The following is a 24,262-nucleotide window of genomic DNA, read 5'->3' on the forward strand; positions in this document are numbered from 1 at the left end:
AAATTTTGAAGGTATTTCATTATCATCCTTCAACTTCACTTTCAATCATAAAAATTCTTTAGTTTTAATTTACGTCAACTAAGAGACTCTCTTACTTATTTCCAGCAAGATTTCCAGCTAAATACGATGTGGAGATACAAAAGTGAATTAAAACTTTTAAAAATAATTTCTCAAAGGGAAATTCAAAACTTAGTAATGTTTTGTTGAAATCTCATTATCTAGTGTAGGAATTATAGTTACACTTGCTTTCAATAATTTTAACTCTAGAAGTTGTGTTTTTAATCTAACTTCTTAGTTAGGAGCTCTTCGACAAGGCGTAAAGACGTAATAACAGGAGGATGAGACTGGACTTGAGCAGAAGAAATGAAAAATAAATATAAAAAAAAAAAACATGAGAAGATATTTTAGTAGAGTTATATTTAAGCATATAAAAAACATCATTATCTTTGTGGTGACTGAAATTTTGAGTTTGTGATGCGAGAGGGAGGGTAGTAAAGTAAGGTAAAGTATGTTCTAATGTGAGGAGAGAGATTATTTTTAAAATGATTTTAATCTACATTTGCATTTACACTTCAACAATTAATGAAAAATTCCATTAGAAATGGGTGATAGCAACTTTTGGTTGACTTAAATTAAAGGTGGATAATTTTTACTCATCGTCCCTCAACATTAGCGTTATTTTAAAAAGGTCCTTTAATTTTAATTTCTTTCTTAAAACTCGCTAAACTTTAGTTTTACTATCACTAAAGCCATTATAACTGAATATTATAGGTTTTCAGGTAAACATCTTATCATGTCCTAAATTTTGTAAAGATAATTACCTATCTACCCTTCCCTCAAAGTTTCTTCTTCAGTCCTTTCCCTTAAAACTTGCAGAGAAAAAGAAATGTGGACAATGGAGATGGTAGTCCTTTCCCTTAAAACTTGCAGAGAAAAAGAAATGTGGACAATGGAGATGGTGGAGTGGAGACAATGCCTCCATAGACAAAAATAATGGTGCTCTTTGTGTTGCGAAATCGAAGTCCAATCATCCCCATCTGAAATCTTCAATCCTACATCCGCCACTAGAAATTGTTAAAATGGTTTGTTTGCAACCAAATAGGCTTTCTAAACAACTTTATTACATATACTTAAACACTATGGCTCGAATTGACTTTTTTTCTTATTGTTGAACATATTCTTTTTCTTCACATCAAAATTGAAAATAATTCTTAAAGAAGCATAAAAAAAAAAAAGCAAAAAAGACACTTTCATAGAGAGGATTTGTCAGGCCTAAGTTGTGATGTTCGTCCTCTATTTTTTCCTCTATTTCGTTATTTTTTTGTTAGTTTTTTATATTTTGTGGTTCACTTGAATCTCTTATTCTCAACTATTCTTTGTTTTTCTCAAATGAAATTTCATTCTTTAAAGTCCATGATTTTTTATGACCGTTGGGCTTCACCACTCCGATATAAGGCCTAGCCCATGATGGCGACCCTGATCCAAGGGTCATAGGGCCTCTTCAACGAGCCGGCCTGGACCACCCAGCCTTGAGGTCGGGCCTCCCGTGGGCCTCAGTCTTCTCACAACTGGCTCGTCTCTGAAGCCCAATGTGATAAGGGGCAGCCGGCCCATACGTCAGGCAGACCTGTTTACACGCGTGCCGGGGGAAAATTAAATGGCCGTTTAGCATGGAACAGACGTCTGATATTTCAGTACGTACGTATCCGCGTGACAGAGACAGGTGGCCTAATAGTGGCAGGGTCGTTAGACCTCACTAGCCGACAAAAGAAACGAATAAAAGGAGAGGAGCACCCTCCTCTCAACCCAAGCTTACTCAACCATTGTAAACCCTTTTTTTCTCTGAATCTCAGATTTTCTCTGGATCTCAGATCATCAACTAGCGCCGTCTATGGGGACGAAGGAGATCTTTTCATCGCCGGAGTTCCACTTTTACAAAACCCACTGAGATCCACAATGGCCAACCATAACGAAAACAACATTGCTAATTTCCTCAATGACCTGAGCTCTGCCTAGGAGGGGCAACAGTTCTCTTTCTCCAGCCCCACAACCCCTAACAACCAACCACCAATCCCATTCAATCCCTCGCTGAGCTCGACAAGGAATGTGCCCGGAACCACCCTATCCAACCAGGACCTCCAAGCCATGGCCCTTCAACTACAAAACACCGCCCATTGGTTAGGGCAGATAATACAGCAGAGGGGCCTCAATACCCCAGTGAACGTGTTGCCTGTGATAGAAGAGCCCCGAACCAACGAACTCCAGCCTACCTTTAACCACCCCCAAGCAAACAGCAGAGAAACTGGAGAACGAAGTAGAAGGGCGGGTGGAGACGAAGAGCCGGAGGCTAGAACCCATGGAAGGAGGGTAAGGGAGCTGATAGAAAATGATGAGGCGGAGAGTTACTCAGCTATAACAACTAAGAGGACAGAAAATGAAGAATGGGAGGAGGAATATCATTTGGAGAAGAGGCCTCGACAAGAAGAAGAAAATGTAGATCAGAAATTGCAGAGAATGAGAGAACAGCTCCTAGCTGAGCTGGGGGCGAAGGACCACAAGCAGGCTCTTTTACCCGCGTCCTCGCCTTTCTCGAGATGGGTACAACAGGAAACTATCCCCAAGAAGTTCATGATGCCACCTATGGCAGCATATGACGGAGCTGGAAACCCAAGGGAGCACGTCCTCAACTACAAAACCTTCATGGAGCTGCAGACCTTATCGGATGCCTTGATGTGCAAGGTATTCCCCACTACGCTCATGGGGCCAGCACGGGCGTGGTTCAATAGCCTAGAAGCTAGAAGTATCAAGAGTTTTGGGGATTTGGCTAATGTCTTCATCAGTCGATTCATAGCTGGAGTGCCGGCTGACAGGAAGACCAGCTACTTGGAGACAGTCAAGCAGAGGAGAAATGAATCGTTAAGGGAGTACGTAGCCCGTTTTAACACGGAGGCCCTGCAAATCCCTGAGCTGGATGAAAGCAGAGCTGTAGAAGCCATGCAAAAAGGGACGACCTCCCCAGAGTTTTTTGGCTCATTAAGCAGGAAACCCCCTACCTCATTGGCGGAACTAATGAAGAGGGCAGAAAAGTACATAAGACAGGATGATGCCTTGATGACGAACAGGTTCGCCAAAGAAGCAGCAGACAGGGGAAAAGCCCCAGAGGAAAGGAGGCTGGAAAGGCAGGAGAAAAAGCAAAGCAAAAGGCCTGAGACCTACAGACAGCCCTAGGACCGAAGGGACCAAAGACCATTCCCCCCTCGGGTTCCAGAACAAAGACCATTCCCCCCGCGAGTTCCAGAGACCTTGACCCCACTCAACGCCTCTAGAGCCGAAGTGCTCATGGCAGTCCAAAAAAAGGAATTCCTCCAATGGCCGAAACCCATGAGGGCCGAAGCAAGCCAGAGAGATCCTGACAAATACTGTCAGTATCATCGTACACACAGCCATGACACCAATAATTGCTACCAGCTGATCAGCGAAATCAAGAGGCTGATAAAAAGGGGTCATCTCAGGAATTTCATGAAAAAACCGGAGGGATAAAGGCATCAGCAGAACCTTGCAACAGAGAGACCCAGGAGGACAGGAGCAAGACCAGTGAATGATGGCTCCAGTGGAACCATCAATATGATTGTTGGAGGGACTGGAGGTCGGATGAGCAGGAGAGGAAGGAAAAGAGGCCGAGACGGGGAAGGTAGCAGTGCCGAGGTCATGCAAGTAACAGAACATTCCCCAACGATCATCTCTTTCTCCCTAAAAGACGCTTAGGGCATTCAGATGCCGCACGATGACGCCCTTGTTATTGAAGCTGTCATCCATAATTACCGAGTCAGGAAGGTCCTTGTTGACAATGGAAGCAAGGTGAACCTATTGCCGTACATGGTCTTCCAACAAATGAAAATACCTGAAGAGCAGATGGTCCGCGATCAGGCCCCGGTAAAGGGGATCGGAGGAGTCCCAGCACCGGTGGAGGGAAAGGTGAAGCTGGCTCTAACCCTCGGGGAAGCACCTATGGCACGAACTCACTACACGATGTTCCTGATAGTGAAACTTCCCCTGAACTACAATGCCATATTGGAAAGGCTTGTTCTATACGATTTTGAGGTGGTGAGCAGTATCAGATACTTGGCCATGAAGTTTCCGACAGAAGCAGGAGTGGGAGTGGTTAGAGGAAGTCAGGAAGAGGCGAGAGCAGTATACCTGGCTACGGTGTTGGAGTCGAGCTCGGTAAGGGAAAATTTTGACTCAGAAGTCGTAGAAGTTCGAGACGAGAAGAAGGAAGCTAGAACGGAGCCAGTGGGAGAGCTGGAAACATTCCCCTTATCAGAAGCAGAGGCAGATAAGGTCTTCAGTTTCAATGTTGGCTTGACTGAGGAGCAGCAAGCTGAAGCCATGGCTCTGATTCGAGGTCATGCATTAAGCTTCGCTTGGAAATCATCTGACATGCCTGGAATAGACCCGAAGGTGATGACTCACAAGTTGAACGTCCTCCCAGAAGCCAAGCCGGTAAAACAGAAGAAGAGAGTGGTGGGAAGAGAGAAGCAGCAGGTCACTAGGGAGGAGGTGCAAAAGCTGGAGGAGGCCGGGTTTATTAGGGAAGTAATGTACCCTCAATGGCTAGCGAATCCTGTACTAGTGAAAAAAGCCAATGGCAAGTATAGGATGTGTATAGATTTTACTGACCTGAACCAGGCATGTCCTAAAGATTGTTACCCCCTCCCCGATATTAATAAAATGGTCGACTCCACGGCCGGTTTTGATTACATATCGTCCCTGGATGCAATGTCTGGTTACCACCAAATCCCAATGGACAGATCAGATGAGGAGAAGACCTCGTTCATAATAGAAGATGGGACCTATTGTTACAAGGCTATACCCTTTGGGCTAAAGAATGCCGGAGCAACATACCAAAGGCTAATGAATAAAATTTTCAAAGAGCAGATTGGTAGGAATGTTGAACTGTACGTGGACGACATGGTAGTAAAAAGCCCAACTTTCCAGCAACACTTGACAGACTTGGGGGAGGTGTTCGAGGTACAAGAGCGATACAAAATGAGGCTGAATCCAGCAAAATGTGCTTTCTTCATTAGGGGAGGAAAGTTCCTGGGATACATGGTGAGTGGAAAGGGCATTGAGCCCAATCCAAAAAAGGTGGAAGCCATATTAATAATGCCTGAGCCGACCTGTGTGAGGGACGTCCAGAGACTTACTGGAAGGGTAGTAGCGCTCAATCGTTTCATGTCGAGGTCGACAGAAAGATGCTTGCCATTCTTCAAGAAGTTGAGAAAAGTTCCAAACTTCGAATGGACCGAGGACTGTCAAGAGGCTTTCAGAGAGCTCAAATGCTATCTTAGCTTGCCAAATGTGCTTAGTAGTCCACTGGAAGGGGAAGAGCTCTTGATCTACTTATCAGCCTCAGAATAAGCTGTCAGCGCCGTACTGGTGAGAGTGGAAGAAGGAGAGCAGAAGCCGGTTTTCTATGTTAGTAAAGTGCTCAAAGATGCTGAGACAAGATATTTGAACATCGAAAAAATAGCATATGCCCTGTTACTAGCGGTCAAAAAATTCAGGGTTTATCTGGAGAGCCATCAAGGGGTAGTGATGACAGACCAGCCGTTAAAGAAAATTTTGCATAGACCAAAAACTTCAAGTCGGATGCTTGCATGGTCCATCGAGATTAGCCCTTACTACTTAGAATACCGACCTCGCACCACCATAAAATCTCAAGCCCTCGCTGACTTTATAGCGGAGTGCTCTTTCAATGAAAAACAAGCAGAGCCGGGTGGGACATCCTCAGAGACGTTAGAAGGCGAGAGCGAGAGACAGCCCTCACGAGAGTTCAGCTGGAAGTTGTATGTGGATGGGGCATCTGGGGCTGGGGGCAGCGGTGTGGGGATAGTGCTGAAAGGCCCTGAAGGGTTCAAAGTCTGCTATGCTCTACGTCTAGAGTTCAGTGCCACCAACAATGTAGCAGAATATGAAACCCTAATAAATGGGATGATGATCGCGACGAAAGTAAGGCCAACCGACCTCGAGATAAATAGCGACTCCCAATTAGTAATTAGTCAAATAACAAGGACATATCAGGTAAGGGACCCAACCATGCAGAGTTACTTGGCGAGGGTAAAGGCGATAGAGGCCGAGTTAAGAGGCCAGAGGATCATGGTGAAATACTAAAAAATACCACGGGAAGAAAATGAAGAGGCAGATTTGCTCAGCAGACTGTCTGAAGAAGAATTGGAGCAACTCCTAGATGAGGTGTACGTACAACATGTCACCACTCTGTAACGACCCAAAAATCGGACCGCTACCGGCGCTAGGATTCAGGTCGACTTAAGGTCGCCGGAACCCGTAGCAAGCCTACTATGCATCCTGTGTACCTGATAAAATCCCATACATGAACATATATTTTCATAAAAAATTTTAAACTTTTTCATATACCAAGCTCGACCTGTACATTTCAACATAAACTGTATACATAAAACCCACACTATAGCCCTCATCAAATGCTCTAGTATGGTCAACATCACATACATCAAGCTTGGTTCAACATAACTCATTATAAAAACTTTTACATAAAAACATGTTCACTGGGATTAACAATATAAACTAGGGCAAAGCACAAATCTATTCCATTAAAAATTACATGTCCATTACTATCTATTACATAAACTATACCCGCCTCAAGCCGACTTCCCGAGCTAATCTTGACCCTGCAAACCTGGGGTTAGGGGAAAGGGATAAGCTACAAGAGCCTAGTGAGCAGAACCATAAAAACAGTTTAAATAAACATATGCTCGCATGAAATGCATCACAACACAGATAATTCACATCAAGGATGGACTTGTCACCAGTAACCCTCTACATATCCAAATAATGCCCGGCCCTCGACGGAGCTCCTCAGGACTTCCTCTTAAACATAACATGACATATCTAACTGTGCCAGGGGCGTAGAATAGGCCTCGACCTGGACTTTTTCTTACATCGTGCCAGGGGTGTATAATGGGCCTCGACCTGGACTTTCGTATCATACCATATCATATCATATCGAGGGCTAGTGGGTCATCCAATATCCATCCACATCAACAGTAAATTATGCAATGCATCATATTCGTGAGTTCTAATGCAAAGAACCTATTATATAACATGGCATTCATGATGCATGAACATGCTTAAAAGTTTGATAATCTTTAAAACAATGGATTAGTTTAGTTCTACTCACCTCTGGCTGATGTTTTACTAACACTGGAGCAGTTTCCTCACTGCTGGCCTCTACGGTCTCCCAGGTCCGATCCTATACAGGTGGACTTAAATGAGGGACCAAACATACTCTAAAAAGACTCTAAACATCTCTCCAAAAACCCCCTAAAACATCACAAAACATGCATATAAAACGAGCAAAGGAACGCTAGGCAGAGGACTTTCGGCGGCAGGTTCGGCGGCCAAAGGTCCTCTACAGATCCGAAAGTCGGGGTCCTTCGGGGGCAGGTTCGGCTGCCGAAACTCCCTTCCAGGTCTGAAAGTGCATGCTTTCGGGGGCATGTTAGGCGGCCAAAAGGCTGCCTCCCATGCAGGTTCGGCGGCCAAACCTAGGTTCACCAGAATGGCAGAACCCGATTCTGCCACATGCATTTCAATCCCAAACTCTCAAATCCTCACCCCCAACTTCCTAAAACATGCATAATCACTCGAACATGCATAAGGGGGCATAAAAACTAACCTAAACTGTAATACCCGGCTAGACTCCGGTATCGGAATTCCTACCGTCCGATGGAATCTCGGATGTCGGAGGCCTCTAGTAGGGTAGAATCATGTTTTCATAAAATGTTTTGAGGTATTTCATGGTTTTAAGTAAAATGGAAATGAGTTTTTGCATAAAAACAACCTTGAAGGAAAAGTCAGGTTCGGCCGCCGAACATGCATGCCTTCGGGAGCGCCTTTAGGCCCCCGAAAGCATAAGTGAGGAAGTCCAGGTTCGGCCGCCGAACCTCAAGTTCAGCCGCCGAACATGGCATGCATGCGGAGGCACATTCAGCCCCCGAACGTGGCCTGGCCAGCCACTATAAAAGGGTCCCTTAGCCGAAAACGGGTGAGCTTTTTCCCCATTTCCGGCCAAGGTGAGTTCTCTGCCACCCCTCACCGATCTTGAGTCTTTTCCTTCAGATCTTTCAAGTTTTTCACTAGTTTTCATATTGTTTTGAAGATTTTCAAGCTTTGAGCAAAGTTTTGGAGTTTTGAGGTTCAAGGGAACTCAACCCCTCCCCTCTCCGAGTTTAGGTCGTCTCTCTCGATCTCCATGAGGTAAGAGCCGATCTTAAGCTCATTTCATGTTTTAAACAAGTTTTAAGTGGATCTATGGGGTAGAATGCATGTTTAGCTCATAGTTAGGTTTATGGGTTTTATATGTGTTTTTGAGCAATGTGAGTTGCTTGTGTGTTGTAGTTGGGGTTTTTGATAGTTTGAGGCCCCTAGGAGCTTGTATGTTTGCTTGTGAATGCTTGGAAATGTTGTAGAATAAGTTTATGCATGTTTGGATGAGACTGGAGGCATAAATGCATAAGGGAGCTGAGTTTCTGCCATTCTGGGCGAAACCAGGTTCGGCAGCCGAAGGAACTTTCGGCCGCCGAACATGCTTGTGGAGGCAGCCTTCGGCTGCCGAAGCTTGCCCCCGAAAGGAGACTTTCGTCTCTGTCTGGCACTTTCGGCCGCCGAAGGTGCCGCCGAACATGCATGAGTTTCGCCTCTGTCTGGGAGTTTCGGCCGCCGAAGGTGCCGCCGAACCTGCCTGACTTTCGGCTCTGGAGGGACTTTCGGCCGCCGAACCTGCCGCCGAAAGTGCCCTGTCCAGCCCTTTCTTGCATGTTTTCCTATGATTATTCCATGATGTTTTAGGGGGTTTTTGGGGAATAGTTTAGAGTTATGTTCATGTATGATTGGTCCCTCATTTGAGTCCACCTGTGTAGGTTCGGACCCGAGGAACTGAGGACCCCAGCAGTGATTCTGTTGCCCCAGTGTCTGGTCAGAGCTATCCAGAGGTGAGTGGAATATCTCATTATGTTTTAAAGCAAATGATGGACTTTTTAGCATGTTTCACGCATCATGAATGCCATGTGATGAATTAGGTTGCTTGCATTAGAATTCACGAATATGTTGCATTGCATATTTTTATGTTGATGTGGATGAATGCTGGATGATCCATAGCCCTCGATCTATGATATGACGATGTGATATGTACGGTACGGAAAGTAAGACCAGTGGGACCCATTCTACGTTCGCTGGCACTATGTAAGGGAAAGACCAGGACCCATTCTACGTTCTGGCACAGTTGGACACTGTTATGTTATGATATGTAAGGGAAAGACCAGGACCCATTCTACGTTCTGGCACAGTTGGACCATGTAGAGGGCTATTGGTGACAGGTTCATCCTTGATGTGATTAGCTGTGATGTGATGCATTCCACGATCCATATGATTTAAATGTTTTTATTATTCTGCTCACTGGGCTCTAGTAGCTCATCCCTCTCCCATTTCCCCAGGTTTGCAGGTACAGGGTAGACTAGGAAGTTTACAAGAGTAATGCAGTCTGATGTATGTAATAGTTAGTGTGGACATGATAGATGTATTAATATTATGTAAAAGTACAGTTTTAGTCCTGTAATGATATTGAGGATTAGATATTGTGCTTGACATTATGTATGAGGTATCCCTTTTATTACATGATAAAAAATGTTTTATAATGTTCATGAAAGCCAACTCATCTCATGTTGAATCGCCCGTTGGGGCATTGATGAGATCCCACAGAGGGATCACGATTATAATTATGACTATGTACATGTATGTTCAGGTTGAGTTGGATGTTTGAAGGAAAAGTTTTAAATTCTTATGTATGTTGTTGATCATGTGTGGGATTAAACAGGTTTTCAGGATGAATGTCAGGCTTGCTACGGGTCCCGGCGGCCTTAAGCCGACCTGGATCCTAGCGCCGGTAGCGGTCTGATTTTCGGGTCGTTACAGAATGGTATCAGAGCCCTAGGTTCATAGAATCGGACCTAAAGTGTCGGGCTCATAGATGTTCTAGAAGGTCAAGCACAATAGGAAGATCATGTCCACTAGGATAGGATGTGGAGTCCTGTCTTGTATGATGATGTGAAATGCCATGATTATATACATGTGCATTGATGCTATGATACGAATGATGTATATGTGATGAGGGTCCATGTGTGCCCACATGAACCATATGATGTTAATGTTTGTATGATGTGTACTGTTTTTCAGAAAACAGGAAGAGAGGAACCCGTCGATCGGCAAGATTGACTGGAGTACCACCTGAGATGAGGGCACGAGCGCCCGTCCTCCTACATTGCCTAGGGCAATGTCTTGTAGAGCCAACAGAGAAAGAGCAGCAAGGGACCCTAGAAGGTCTTTTGATGCTAGCAGAAGGGGGACAGATAGAGGAGGAAGTTCTTCAGATGTGAGGAAGGTTATGGAAGAGGATTAGAGAAGGGATGGGAATCTGAATGTGAGCATGGAGGAAGAAGGGACGGGGGAGTCTCAGGGAGGCGTTCAGGCCTCGGGGTATGGTTTTCCACCCCATTATCCACCCTTCCCACAGGGTTCAGGGTATCCGATGGGAGGCACATCGGATTACTCCAGCTTTAACCCCTACCCTACCTACATGCCTTATCCACCTTTCTATCCACCTTACACACAGTACCCAGCTTATCCACCCTCACCCTTCTATCCAAACCCAGCAAACTCCACCTCGGGGAATGCTCCACCCCCACCTCCACCACCCACAGAACCAGCAACCCTAGTTACTCAACCTCCTAGACCTAGCTCAGCCGATGGGAGCAAGGTAAAGATGACAGGTTACCTTAAGCTGGATGCTCCCAAATACAAGTCAGGGGATGACCCCTTTGAGTATCTGAGAGTAGTGAAGACAATAACTGATGAGCTAGGGGCAAATGACAGCAGGGCCATTCAGATGGCAGGGTTCACTTTAAAGTGCAAGAAGGCACGGGAATGGTTCAAGTGTTATGTGGACCCGAGACTAGACGGTATGACATGGGAGGAATTTGCGAATGAGTTCGCTGGATGGGCTTTTCCAGACAGTTCCAGAGAACTGAAGATGATTGAGTTTGAGCAACTGAGGCAGTCAGAGCACATGGGTGTAGAGGAGTTCACGGATAAATTCTTGGAGCTATTGCCTTTTTCAGGGCAAGCTCTAGATACAGATACGAAGAAAGCCAAGAGGTATGTTATGAAGCTGCATTCCAGGTACTCCTCGTTGATTCAGTCAGCTGAGAGAGAAATTTTCCACACTGTGGTGGATATGGCTCGAAGGATGGAGGCAAGTGCCATAGTTGAGGGGTCAGTAAAGCAGTCAGTGACCCAGTCTTCAAGGGTTAAGACCCCAAGCAGAGGAGGGCCAGGTCTCTCTTCTCAGAGCTCAAGTAAAAAGAGGTGGGATAACACCACCAAGAAGCCGAAGAAGAATAAGTTTTGGAATAAGTTGAAGTCCGGTGTGGGATTTGGCGGTGGCTCGAGCTCAGGCTCAGATGGTACAGAATGCCAGAGATGTGGAAGACCGCACAGGGGAGTGTGTCGAGCTGGGACTAATTCATGTTTCAGATGTGGACAGGAGGGACACATGGCTCGGGATTGTCCTAGAGCACCTTTTATGGGCCAGCCCCAGCAGACAGCCTCCGGTAGTGTGGCACAGCCAGCAGCTCCAGCCACAACTCAGGGCAGTGGCAGAGGTAGAGGGAGAGGGGCAGCCTCTTCTTCTGGTTCCCGAGGTGAAGGTCCATCAGCTCCAGCCAGGATCTTCACCATGACTCAGCAAGAGGCTAACACATCCAACACCGTGGTGTCAGGTAATCTCGTCATTGGGTGTTCTGATGTGTATGCATTAATGGACCCGGGTGCATCTCATTCATTTATTGCTCCAAGAGCCGTTGAGAGGTTGGGTCTGATAGTCTCTGGGTTAGAGTGTCCCCTATGGGTCAGTGGACCCAAGTATGACCCGTCAGTGGCAGTGTCAGTCTACCAGTTCAGTCCAGTTTTTGTTGAGGGAAGATGCCTCTCTGCCGACCTTGTGGTTCTAGATTTGACAGACTTTGACGTCATTCTAGGGATGGATTGGCTATCTACCCATGGTGCTACCTTGGACTGCAGGGACAAGGTAGTCAGGTTCAGAGATCAGAACGGGTCAGAGGTCGTCTTCAGAGGAGACAAAAGGGGCACACCTAGAGGTCTGATATCGGCTCTTCAGGCTCGTAGGTTGCTTAGGAAGGGATGTCAGGGGTATTTGGCTCATGTGAGAGAGCTTAGTAGTCAGGTCAGGGAGCCAGCCTCGGTGCCAGTTGTCAGAGAGTTTCAGGATGTTTTTCCAGACGAGCTTTCAGGTTTACCACCTGCTAGGGAGATAGAGTTCGAGATAGAGTTGGTGCCTGGAACTAGACCGATCTCTATCCCTCCCTACAGGATGGCCCCAGCCGAGTTGAAGGAGTTGAAGGAACAGTTGCAAGAGCTGGTAGAGAAGGGCTTCATCCGACAGAGTACCTCACCTTGGGGTGCTCCGGTCTTGTTTGTGAGAAAGAAGGATGGGTCCCTCAGACTTTGTATCGACTACAGGCAGTTGAACAAAGTCACTACCAAAAATAGGTACCCTCTGCCAAGGATCGATGATCTATTCGACCAGCTAGCAGGAGCGGGTTGTTTCTCCAAAATAGATCTAAGATCGGGGTACCATCAGCTAAGGATAAGGGATGAAGATGTGCTAAAGACAGCTTTCAGGACCAGATATGGGCATTTTGAGTTCCTTGTAATGCCGTTCGGGTTAACCAACGCCCCTGCAGCATTCATGGATCTCATGAACAGAGTGTTTAGTCAATACCTGGATCACTTCGTTATTGTCTTCATAGATGATATCTTAGTGTATTCTAGGAATGCAGAGGAGCATGCCCATCATCTGCGGTTGGTTTTGCAGACTTTGAGGGAACATGGCTTGTATGCCAAGTTCTCTAAGTGTGAGTTCTGGCTGAGGAGCATTTCGTTCTTGGGGCATGTAGTGTCGGAGAATGGGATTGAGGTGGACCCCAAGAAGACAGAAACTGTGGCTAACTGGCCTAGACCCACTTCAGTGACGGAGATCAGGAGTTTCTTGGGTTTGGCAGGTTACTACAGGAGGTTCGTTCAGGACTTCTCAAAGATAGCAGCTCCTCTGACCAGACTAACCAGGAAGAATCAGAAGTTTTTATGGACCGACCAGTGCGAAGAGAGTTTTGAAGAGCTTAAGAAGATGTTGACTTCAGCACCAGTTTTAGCTCTGCCATCTAGTGATGAGGACTTTACAGTCTTTTGTAATGCGTCCCGTGTGGGACTGGGTTGTGTACTGATGCAGAATGAGAGGGTGATCGCTTATGCTTCTAGGCAGCTGAAGAAGCATGAGTTGAATTACCCCACACATGACCTGGAGATGGCAGCAGTAATCTTTGCACTCAAGATGTGGAGGCACTACCTCTATGGGGTTAAATGTGAGATCTTCACAGATCATAAAAGCCTGCAGTACATCCTGAGTCAAAGAGATTTGAACTTGAGACAGAGGAGATGGGTGGAGCTGCTGAGTGACTATGATTGCAAGATTCAGTATCATCCGGGTAAGGCGAATGTCGTGGCAGACGCCTTAAGCCGGAAATCACTCGGTAGCTTATCCCACATATCGGTAGAGAGGAGGCCAGTGGTGAAGGAGTTTTACAAGCTCATTGAGGAAGGTCTACAGATGGAGTTGTCTGGTACAGGTGCCTTGGTGGCCCAGATGAGAGTGGCACCCGTGTTTCTGGAGCAGGTGGCTCAGAAACAACATGAGGACCCGGAGTTAGTGAAGATTGCCAGGACTGTTCAGTCAGGCAATGATAGTGAGTTCAGATTCGACAGCAAGGGGATCCTCCGCTATGGGAGCAGACTATGTGTACCAGACGACATAGGGCTAAAAGGAGACATTATGAGAGAGGCTCATAGCGCAAGATACAGCATTCACCCCGGAGCCACCAAGATGTATCAAGATCTAAAGAAGGTTTATTGGTGGCCAGCTATGAAGAAAGAAGTGGCACAGTTTGTGTCAGCCTGCGAAGTGTGTCAGAGGGTGAAGCTGGAACATCAGAGGCCGGCTGGAATGCTTAACCCGCTACCTATTCCAGAATGAAAATGGGAGAATATAGCTATGGATTTCGTAGTGGGGTTACCGGCGGCGTCCAACAGATTGGACTCCATATGGGTGATTGTGGACAGACTCACCAAATCTGCTCACTTCATTCCTGTCAGGAGTGGCTATTCTGTGGACAAGTTGGCGCAGGTGTATGTTGACGAGATCGTCAGGCTGCATGGGGTTCCTGTTTCGATAGTGTCAGATAGAGGGCCCCAGTTCACCTCCAGATTTTGGCGGAGTCTACAGAATGCCATGGGTACTAGGTTGGATTTCAGTACTGCCTTCCACCCACAGATGGATGGACAATCAGAAAGGACCATCCAGACCATAGAGGATATGCTCAGAATGTGTGTGCTGGACTTTGGCGGTTCTTGGAGGCAGCATCTACCTTTGGTGGAGTTTGCCTACAATAACAGCCATCATGCTAGCATCGGGATGGCTCCATATGAAGCTTTGTATGGAAGGAAGTGCAGATCACCTGTTTGCTGGGAAGAAGTTGGAGAAAAGGCCTTGGCAGGGCCTGAGCTAGTTGAGATTACCAGCAGGGTAGTACCCATAATCAGAGAAAGAATCAAGACTGCTGCCAGCAGACAGAAGAGTTATGCAGACATCCGCAGAAGGCAGTTAGAGTTTCAGGAGGGGGATCTGGTATTGCTCAAGGTGTCTCCAATGAAAGGAGTGGTTCGCTTTGGGAAGAAAGGTAAATTAGCTCCACGATACATCGGACCCTTTGAAATCTTGCAAAAGATTGGGAATGTGTCGTACAAGCTGGATTTACCTGCTTCAATGGAAAGAATCCATCCGGTTTTCCATGTTTCAATGTTGAGGAAGTTTGTGTCGGATCCGAGCAAGGTTCTTAGTGAGCCTGATGTGGAGGTCCAAGAGGATCTCACTTATGTTGAACAGCCAGTACGGATCATAGACACCCAGATCAGAAAGTTAAGGAACAAGGAAATCCCGATGGTGAAAGTCCTGTGGAACCACCACAATTTGGAGGAATGCACTTGGGAGACACGGGAGTCTATGCTCCAGCAGTACCCTCATCTCTTTTAAGGTTGGATCTCTATGTGTTTATGTGCTATGTATGTATGTTATGTTTTATGCCATGCTATGAGCTAGTTGAGGAACATTCGGGGACGAATGTTCTTAAGGGGGGGAGAATGTAATACCCGGCTAGACTCCGGTATCGGAATTCCTACCGTCCGGTGGAATCTCGGATGTCGGAGGCCTCTAGTAGGGTAGAATCATGTTTTCATAAAATGTTTTGAGGTATTTCATGGTTTTAAGTAAAATGGAAATGAGTTTTTGCATAAAAACAACCTTGAAGGAAAAGTCAGGTTCAGCCGCCGAACCTCAAGTTCGGCCGCCGAACATGCATGCCTTCGGGAGCGCCTTTAGGCCCCCGAAAGCATAAGTGAGGAAGTCCAGGTTCGGCCGCCGAACCTCAAGTTCGGCCGCCGAACATGGCATGCATGCGGAGGCACGTTCGGCCCCCGAACGTGGCCTGGCCAGCCACTATAAAAGGGTCCCTTAGCTGAAAACGGGCGAGCTTTTTCCCCATTTCCGGCCAAGGTGAGTTCTCCGCCACCCCTCACCGATCTTGAGTCTTTTCCTTCAGATCTTTCAAGTTTTTCACTAGTTTTCATCTTGTTTTGAAGATTTTCAAGCTTTGAGCAAAGTTTTGGAGTTTTGAGGTTCAAGGGAACTCAACCCCTCCCCTCTCCGAGTTTAGGTCGTCTCTCTCGATCTCCACGAGGTAAGAGCCGATCTTAAGCTCATTTCATGTTTTAAACAAGTTTTAAGTGGATCTATGGGGTAGAATGCATGTTTAGCTCATAGTTAGGTTTATGGGTTTTATATGTGTTTTTGAGCAATGTGAGTTGCTTGTGTGTTGTAGTTGGGGTTTTTGATGGTTTGAGGCCCCTAGGAGATTGTATGTTTGCTTGTGAATGCTTGGGAATGTTGTAGAATAAGTTTATGCATGTTTGGATGAGACTGGAGGCATAAATGCATAGGGGAGCTGAGTTTCTGCCATTCTGGGCGAAACCAGGTTCGGCAGCCGAAGGAACTTTCGGCCGCTGAACATGCTTGTGGAGGCAGCCTTCGGCTGCCGAAGCTTGCCCCCGAAAGGAGACTTTCGTCTCTGTCTGGCACTTTCGGCCGCCGAAGGTGCCGCCGAACCTGCCTGACTTTCGGCTCTGGAGGGACTTTCGGCCGCCGAACCTGCCGCCGAAAGTGCCCTGTCCAGCCCTTTCTTGCATGTTTTCCTATGATTGTTCCATGATGTTTTAGGGGGTTTTTGGGGAATAGTTTAGAGTTATGTTCATGTATGATTGGTCCCTCATTTGAGTCCATCTGTGTAGGTTCGGACCCGAGGAACCGAGGACCCCAGCAGTGAGTCTGTTGCCCCAGTGTCTGGTCAGAGCTATCCAGAGGTGAGTGGAATATCTCATTATGTTTTAAAGCAAATGATGGACTTTTTAGCATGTTTCACGCATCATGAATGCCATGTGATGAATTAGGTTGCTTGCATTAGAATTCACGAATATGTTGCATTGCATATTTTTATGTTGATGTGGATGAATGCTGGATGATCCATAGCCCTCGATCTATGATATGACGATGTGATATGTACGGTACGGAAAGTAAGACCAGTGGGACCCATTCTACGTTCGCTGGCACTATGTAAGGGAAAGACCAGGACCCATTCTACGTTCTGGCACAGTTGGACACTGTTATGTTATGATATGTAAGGGAAAGACCAGGACCCATTCTACGTTCTGGCACAGTTGGACCATGTAGAGGGCTATTGGTGACAGGTTCATCCTTGATGTGATTAGCTGTGATGTGATGCATTCCACGATCCATATGATTTAAATGTTTTTATTATTCTGCTCACTGGGCTCTAGTAGCTCATCCCTCTCCCATTTTCCCAGGTTTGCAGGTACAGGGTAGACCAGGAAGTTTACAAGAGTAATGCAGTCTGATGTATGTAATAGTTAGTGTGGACATGATAGATGTATTAATATTATGTAAAAGTACAGTTTTAGTCCTGTAATGATATTGAGGATTAGATATTGTGCTTGACATTATGTATGAGGTATCCCTTTTATTACATGATAAAAAATGTTTTATAATGTTCATGAAAGCCAACTCATCTCATGTTGAATCACCCGTTGGGGCATTGATGAGATCCCACAGAGGGATCACGATTATAATTATGACTATGTACATGTATGTTCAGGTTGAGTTGGATGTTTGAAGGAAAAGTTTTAAATTCTTATGTATGTTGTTGATCATGTGTGGGATTAAACAGGTTTTCAGGATGAATGTCAGGCTTGCTACGGGTCCCGGCGGCCTTAAGCCGACCTGGATCCTAGCGCCGGTAGCGGTCCGATTTTCGGGTCGTTATATAAACCCCAACAAACAACAACAAAATATAAGAGGGAGCATACATTCATCAAAAACCCAACTCCAACCCTATAGCTCTAGATTCAACCATAACGTGCATCTTTACTCCTTAACCCTTCATAAAACTTAATTAAAAACATAAAAGAGGTAAGGATCTAGGCTTACCTCTTGGAGATCTAGGAGTGACAGAAACCCCAACGTGGAGATGAGTCAAACGATCTCCAAGGCTTCAAAAACTTGGGTTTAAGCTTAGATCTTCAAAGACAAGAAAAAACTCGTGAAAACATTGAAGGATTTGAAAGAAAATCATAAAATCATCAAGGGGAGGGCAAGTATGAAATTGATGGTAAAGTTAGGTTCAAGGCTTGATTGGTGGTTAAGGGGTATTCACAAAGAAAATGTATTGACTACACTTAAATATTCTCTCCTATTGTGAAGTTAATCACAATCAAAATTTTGTTGAGTATTGTTGCAACAAAAGACTTGCACCTTGAGTAGATGGATGGAAAAATATCATTTTCACATGGGGATCTGGAGGAACAGATCTACATACAGCAACCACAGGGATATGAGGTTCTTAGTAAGGAACACATGGTGTGCAAGCTCAAGAGGAATTTGTAGGAATTGAAGCAAGCTCCAAGATGGTGGTATACGAAGTTTGACTCTTTCATGTGCAGAAATGGATTTTACAGAAGTAAAAGGGATCAATGTTGTTATATAAGAAGTTTACTGATATCAGTGTTGTTATATCAAGAAGTTTACTGGCTCTTTTGTTATTTCACTCTTTTATATGAATAATATGTTGATTGTAGGGTCAAATATGCAGGATATCAATAATCTTAAGGGAAGAATGTTATTATAATTTGAGATAAAAGATTTAGGTGCAGCAACGCAGATTTTAGGGATGAGGATTTCTCGGAATAGGTCTGCTGGAATTCTAAATTTCTCTCAGGAGCAATACATTGAGAAGTTATTGTTCAAGTTTAGAGTTGATGATGCTAAACCTAGGAGCATGCTTTGAATAACCATCTCAAATATCAAAGGAGCAATCATCCAAAACGGCTATGGAGCGTGATCACATGGCAAAAGTACCTTATGCTTATGCAGGTGGGAGTTTGATATATGCTATGGTTTGCACTAGACCATATATAGCACATGCAATGAGAACTGTGAGCAGATATATATCAGATCCAGGAAAAGAGTATTGGAAAGTTGTGAAGTGGCTTCTGAGATACTTGAAAGGAATAGCTAGTACATTACTTTTTTATGGGAATAACAATGTAGTATTAGAGATTTTTGTTGATGCTGATCTTAGTTGAGATGTGGATACAAGCAAGAGCACATCCGAGTATATTTACACTATAGATAGGACAACAGATTGGATGTCTAAACTTCAGAAGTGTGTCTCTATATCCTCTATAGAGACTAAATATGTTGCAATTACTGAAACTGGTAAGGAGATGATATGGTTGACTAATTACTTAAAAGAATTGAGCAAAAAGCAGTTTGACAAGATTCTTTTGACTAATAGTTAGAGTGTCATACAGTTGGTGAAGAATCCAGTATATACTTCAGAACAAAGCACATCCGACATAGGTACTATTTCACTCATAGTCTAGTGGAAAAAGATGAGATGTGTTTGAAGAAAATTGAAAATCCTAAGATCCAACAGACATGTTGATTAAAGGTATTGATGCTTAGAAATTGGAGCCATGCAAGGCCTCTATTGGTTTTCTACAGTAGTATAGAAAATGTTTTGCAGTTAGGTATTTTTTATTAGATACATTGGTATAGAGAATGAAGAAGGTTGGGTTAACTGGATTAGTCTCCAATTGTGAGATTATTGACCTATGAAGTCTAATGATATATTATGAACTATACACTATACCGCACAATGACTTTTCTAAAGACTATTTTGTCTTTTTTGTATTTTCCATGCGCGTATAAATATGTAATATTTTTTTAGTATATTCTGTATGAAAATTCAAAAAAAAAAGTTCTAGTTGTCATGAATGTAGCCAAATTGATAAATCACGTTAAATATGTGTTGTGCTGTTTTTTTTTTCGTACTTATTTTTTTATTATATGATTGTTTGATTCTTAACCATTACTCGTGAACTAAATATAAAAAATAAATTATTAGAGTTGAAGTTTTTCATGTTGGTATCAAAATTGTTTCAATCTATTTATAACATACTAATAATTGTATTGAGTCACAGTTTAACTCATTAATTTAATTTAACACATATATAAAGTGTTTTATTATTCATATTATGTATCAACATAGGACTCTGTCAACTAAAAAAATTATATTATTAAAATAATATATTATCTGATATAAATATTTATTTTTTATAGTTGATTTTTATTTTGTTTATTAACATTTATTTAATTTATTTATTTATATAATATTATATTGTCTTGCAATTTTTTAAAATATTAATTTATTAAATCTCGCTCTCTTTAATACTAAACAATCAAGTTTTATATTAATAATTAAGTTTTATATATTACTAAATTTATGAATATTAAAAATAAATATATAAATTTCATACAATATGTTATTTTATAAATATAAAAGTATTAAATTTATATTAAAATATATTAAATAAATAATATTAAATCATATCAAAATATATTAAATGTATTGAATTATATCAAATCGTAATAAGAAATTGAAGGATGTTAATGAATTTGTATAACACAAACGCGATAAATAACCACTCCTAAATATCACAATGAGTTACCTTAGAGAATGAGATTACAAAAGAATTTTTCCTAGGTTTTCTACCTCTAATCGGTTCAATAATTTGAATTTTAAACTCTTTTTATTCGCTGAAAATAATTTATTTATTAAAAATACTGATAATAAAAAATATCTTTCATAAAAATATTTTCTAATAAATTAACTAACTTGTTTTCTTTCATTTATTATAATTTAAAAATAAAGAATATTAATAAATTTACATTTAATAGTATTAATAAAATTTTAAAGTTTAGGAAATTATTAAAAATTAATTTTTATTAACTAATTTTTTTAAATGTGTCAAATATAAAAAAAAATTCATGAAATAAATAAAAATTTACTTTTTTTCAATTGGAAATCGAGAGAGTGAAACTCAAATTTAGATCAATTTGGTGAGTTTTATGCTGTAAAAGCCAGCTGGACATTTAGGAAAAAATGTTAAATTCATAAAAATTAAAAAAAAAAGTGTAATTATAGTATTATACAAACTGATATAAAAAATTAATAATAAATAAATAAAATTATTTATATTTGATGATATATATATATATATTTATTTATTTATTTACAATGCCTCTTAAGGTTTTAATTTATTTAGAATTTTTTATTTTTAAAATAGTTGATAAATTTATCATTTAAAATTTAATTTTTAAAATTGATTATGATTGTATTATTCAAATTATTTTTAGAGTTATTTAAAAATTATCAAAGGATATATATAAAAAATAAAATAATATTGTAATTTTTTTAAGTAATGATATTTTTAAATTAAAAGAAAATTTAAAAGAATATAGAAATATAACAATATTAAATTTCAATATAAGAATTATTAAAATAGATAATATTATTAATTTTAAGAAAAACAATATATAAAGAATAACTAAATAAATATAAATATTATTCACCTTGCTATTAGAGGTTTGAAATTTAGTATGAAAAACTTACACCAAATATACTATCCAAACAATAGAAAGTGAATTATTTAAGCAATTATTTCAAAAATCCAAGAGAATAACAATTTCTCACATTCGTTCTTTAGTTTTTAAATTGGTAATTATTATTATTTAAAATTTTTAATTTAATTGATTTTTCTATTTAAATTTAATTATAAAATATGATAAGATTTATATACTATAATGTTTATAATTTTTTATATTAAATTAGATCAATTATATTTTAAAATTAATTCAATTATATCATTATTCTTGTATAGATCAGTTTTTACCAAAGTTTTAGTTATTGATAACCTATTAGCTCTACTCTTATTTATTTATGCTCCCAGGGGAGGAGGGAGGAGCTTCCCTTTGGTAGGGTACTGCGGCGCACTGCTGCGGCACCACCGGCTACGCCGCTGCGGCACCTTCATCCCCCTTCAAAGCATTTTTCGGTCGCCGGTACGGCACGTACCCCTTGCCGTACCCTCCCTCCGCCCCTGTACGCTACTATTGAAATATCTTGTATACGGCTGTGCAATTGGTCGGATCGAAATTGCATGCATCGATTTCGAATTGAATTAAACTGAAAAAATCAAAAATTAAATTATAAAAATATTAAAAATTAAAAAAACCGATTATAAAAATATAACAGAACAGAATTAAACTGATAAAATTCGGTTCGATTACTTCAAATTGAAATCTGTAATTTTTTTAATTTTTTGCTTTTAATTTCAGTAAAATAATTCAATAAATATTTCACATAAATTTACCAATAAATATTATTTCAATACATAATGATAATATTTAAAAAATCTATAAAAATTCATGTAAAATTTAAAAATACGTATAAAATTATTGTACCACATAATAAAAATATATATATAATTGGTTATTCAATTTGTCGGTTATTTAACACGTTTAAATCGAACCGAGCCGAAAATTAAATAATTTGAAAATATTAATCGAACCGAACTGAATATTCTGATTAATCGAACCATTAAACCGAAATTGATCGGTTTAGTTCAATTTTTCGGTTCAAACCGATATATGCTCTCTACTGATCTTTCTCCCATACTCGGTTGTTACTTCTCTTGATTCGGAATACGTAGAATTATGTTCAAATTGAAAAAATTGATCAAATTAAATTAATTCAATAATTTGATTTAATTTTTTATTTATTTCAGTTCGCTTCGATTTTTAGTTTTAAAATTTTTAATTATTTTGATTTGGTTCAATTTTAATAAAAAAATTAAAAAAAAATGAATCAAAGCGAATCAATTAGTGATAATAATATATTATTTTTAATAATATGGAGAGCGTAGACTATAATCAATATTGAAATATTTTAATAAAATTTTGAAATATTAAAATAAAATATAAAAAAATAAAAAATTTATTAAAAAGTCTAAGCGATCAAATCAAATCGAATTAAAGTAAATTAATTCAATACAGTTTGATTTCTATATTAATCAAATCGATTTAATTTTTATAAATATTAAAATTTTAATTTTTAATTTATTTAGTTCGATTCGATTTTAAATCGATGATGATAATCCGCTTAAGCGCCTATGAGTTTTTGGATCACATTTTCGAATAACCATATGCCTCTTAGTTAATTCAGCTTATCTCTTTTCCTTCTGACATGATCAACATGTATTGAAATAACTATATTGTTTTAGTTTATAATTTTTAGTTTATCAAATAGTTCATTTGTAAACAACAATTGTTATACAGCATAATCATTTAGAAATTAATTAAACTTAGTAGTCTATTTATACTTAAATTCTATTTCATTATTAATCTAAATAAACTTTTATTATAATAAAACCATTAAGAAACGTTTTTATTATAAAAAAAATATTGGTGCTTATAATAAAAAATAATAATAATAAAACTTTTAATAATAGTAATTTTTAATTATTATTTTATTGTATTATGATAATAATAGTTAAAAATTAAGCTAATAAAAATTATTATTGCTCTTAATAAAAACAATAGAAATAATTGTTAAGAATAATAATTTTTAATTTTATATATATATATATAAAAAAAAAGAATAGTAATTTTTAATTATATTTTTATTACGTAATTATAGTAATACGACTTTTTAATTATAAATTTTATTATTTTATGGTAATAATAGTTAAAAATTAATTTTCCATTTAGATTATTTTAGTTTTATACAGATTTAAAATACTTCTATTTGTTTCTTAATTATACTTTCTTAATTCTAAATAAAATTTTATTATAAAAATTATTAGTGCTCATAATAAAAACAATAAAAATAATTTGAATAATAGTAACGTTTAATTATAATTTTTATAATAATAATTACACCGTAAGAGAAGTGTTTCTCTAAGCTTTTTTATTCATCCTCCTGTGTCGTTCTCTCTTGCTCTTCTTCCTTTCCTAAGAAATGAAGACTCGCTGCAGTTCTTTGTACCACTACAAAAAAACAGTAATTTAGCGACCAAAATTTTGGTCGCTAAAAGGCAAAATTTGGTCGCTATTATGAAATAGCGACCATTTAGCGACCAAAATGAAATGGTCGTGGCCAGTCGCTAAATTTTTGGCGACAATCTGAAAATTGATCGCTAAAATAGCGATCAATCAGCAACTATTTTTTGGTCGCTAATTTGGTGTCAGGGCAAATTAAATATTACAAGATAGCGACCAATCAGCGACCATTTTTTGGTCGCTAATTTGGTGTCATGGCAAATTAAGTATTACAAAATAGCGACCAATCAGCGACCATTTTTTGGTCGCTAATTTGGTGTCATGGCAAATTAAATATTACAAAATAGTGACCAATCAGCGACCATTTTTTGATCACTAAATTTTAATCGCGAAATGATTGCTGTTTTGATCGCTATTTCGTTATTATTTGATCGCCTCAAAAAAGAGCATTTGGTTATTATTTCGTTACAAATTAATAGTAAAATCAAAAAAATATTTGTTATTTAA

This window comes from Manihot esculenta, chromosome 2, assembly GCF_001659605.2.
Source record: "Manihot esculenta cultivar AM560-2 chromosome 2, M.esculenta_v8, whole genome shotgun sequence".
Classification (NCBI taxonomy): domain Eukaryota; kingdom Viridiplantae; phylum Streptophyta; class Magnoliopsida; order Malpighiales; family Euphorbiaceae; genus Manihot; species Manihot esculenta.